Genomic DNA, 2,500 nt, shown 5'->3' with positions numbered 1-2,500 from the left:
AATGTTACAATAAGAATAGGTGTGGTAATGATGAATCAATGTTCGTTCTCAACTCACACATCTGTTACTAGGGTTTACGAAAGTTACTGCACATTTGTGCTCCATGAGGGGACAGTGCGTCAGTGCACCTCACACGGTACACTGTATACTTACTTAGGTTCATTGCAGCGTCCCTTCTTTCCCTAGCTGCAGCCCCTTCCCTTCCCTTTACTGTACCTCCGTTCATATTCTCTTTCTTCCTTCTTGCTGTCCACCCTCTCCTAAAAATTGTTTCATAGTGCAATTGCGAGGTTTTCCTCCTGTTAAACCTTTCCGTTTCAGCGTTGAGTGACCTCAGGTCCCAGCGCTTGGTCTTTGGCCTAAATTCTACATTCCATTCCATTCCACTACACATGTGTGATCTGATTGTTACTAAACAATTTAGTAAAGCATCTTTATGGAGTGAGAAAACAAAGAACGAAATGTGTATGGCACTGCAGAGAGAGAGAGAGAGAGAGAGAGAGAGAGAGAGAGAGAGAGAGAGGCCGGGGGCGGGGGGAGAAGGCATACGTTTTTCCGGACGTATATAAATTGGTAAAATATTTAGTTCAGGGAACAGAGAAGTGACATTGGTATAAAATGTTGTGAAGAGAGAGAGGAAAGCTTTCCTGTGTGTTTTTACGATGTCATGTGAAACGGGTACACAATAGTTTACTTTTCTTTGTCCGCAATATTATTGACAGGAAAGTCCAGTAACTTTTTAGATTATGCCTTCTGTCGATGCACTCCTTTTTTTTTTCTGAAAATATATTGGAAGTTGAGAAAGAGAGAGAGAGAGAGAGAGAGAGAGAGAGAGAGAGAGAGAGAGAGAGAGAGAGAGAGAGAAGACAATTCTTATTTCCAGACTTGCTTTGGGATGTGTATGATTCCTTGAGTTTTTTTTATCTGATTTTATTTCGTCTTTGAATTAAGGAACTTGGATTTCGTTGTGCAAATGGTTTACTTTTTACTTTTGCATTAGCATGAATGTTTTATGACAAATAATTTCATTTCTATAGAGATGTTTCGATTGTGTCCAAACTTTGTTTTTATTTTCTCCGCCAGTTTGATTTTTTGAAGAATTTCAGTCGAATTGTAAAAATTTCATATCACCACATTTGGCTTACTTACAGTAGACTATCTCTATCTCTCTCTCTCTCTCTCTCTCTCTCTCTCTCTCTCTCTCTCTCTCTCTCTCTCTGTTCTAGTTGTCCTCAGAATTTGTCGGATATTTGATGTTGAAATGTTTCATTGACTGTCGTTATTGTCATCGAATTTTAAATATTTGCTCATCAACATTTTAGAGAATTTGGCTTTTGTTTGGTTTTTATTCTTATTTTGTTTTATTCACTGACAATTCTTTCCAGATGTATGCTGGTTTCGCTTGCATATTTCTCTATTTTCCTCGTAATTTATGCTCGTTTTATCGAATATTTACTCCCTCCTTGTTTCTGCTTTCAGATTCATCTGTTAAGAGATTACGTTTTCTTTTCTAATGTTTAATTCCTCATTAATTCTGCCTTAGTATTTCTTGTATTTCTGCTGTTCTTTCTACAGGGATACTATTGTCTTTTATACCGTGAATATTTGCGCTTTTACTACCTTTATGCTTTACTCTTTTTGTCAGTCTCTTTTCAAGTCACATAATCTGTTACGCTTTTTTTCTATAAATCATATCAGCACAGTACTCTCATCACTTTCTGTCTCTTTATCTAGCTTTCATCCTCCTTAAGTGGATAACGCTATTATCTTTAACATATTTCTGTTTCACGGACTTTCTTGTTTCTTGACACTTATGTATCTCTTTACTTCTAAGCTTGAAGCATTTGCCATCTTCCTGTTTACATGCATCACTTTCACCTAATCTCTTCCCGTAGATCTGCTCGTGTAGTATCTTTCGTCTTCCAATCTGTCTCACATTTGCGTTTTCTTCTTCCTGTCTATCTCATAGTTACGATCTGTTCTTCATCCTCCTGAGCTCTTCGTTGGGTGAGTCGGTAGAGCTGTGGACTGTCACTCGATGGGCCGGAGTTCAATTCCCCGGCCGGCTGATGAAGAGTTACAGGAATTTATCTCTGGTGATAGAAATTCATTTCTCGCTATAATGTGGTTCGGATTCCACAATAAGCTGTAGGTCCCGTTGCTAGGTAACCAGTTGGTTCTTAGCCACATAAAATAAGTCTAATCCTTCGGGCCAGCCCTAGGAGAGCTGTTAATCAGCACAGTGGTCTGGTAAAACTAAGCTATACTTAACTTCTTCATCCTTCTTGTTCAGATCATTGCAGGCGCGTTTTAGTTCTTCGTCTGGTTCTTTCTTTGCAATAATTCGTACAGTGCAGAAAATGAGCTCATCTTCCTCATAACGACAAGAACACCAAAAAAATTAAAAATTTTTTATACACAACAACAAGACATAAAAATTTGTCGCGCTTCTTTCTCAAAGTTTAAACAAAAAATTCACGAATAGATTACTGACATTTTC

General features: G+C 38.0%; 1 protein-coding gene across 1 annotated transcript in view; it reads left to right on the top strand.

Moving 5' to 3' along the window:
* Positions 1 to 2,500, top strand: part of LOC136831124 (cell adhesion molecule Dscam1-like) — a 498,139-nt gene that overhangs the window by 189,900 nt on the left and 305,739 nt on the right. The gene's annotated exons all lie outside the window — the stretch shown is intronic.

Source organism: Macrobrachium rosenbergii, chromosome 48 (genome assembly GCF_040412425.1).
Source record: "Macrobrachium rosenbergii isolate ZJJX-2024 chromosome 48, ASM4041242v1, whole genome shotgun sequence".
NCBI lineage: Eukaryota > Metazoa > Arthropoda > Malacostraca > Decapoda > Palaemonidae > Macrobrachium > Macrobrachium rosenbergii.
Note: the sequence above shows the minus strand (reverse complement) of the source record. Positions and strands in the feature narration are given on the sequence as shown.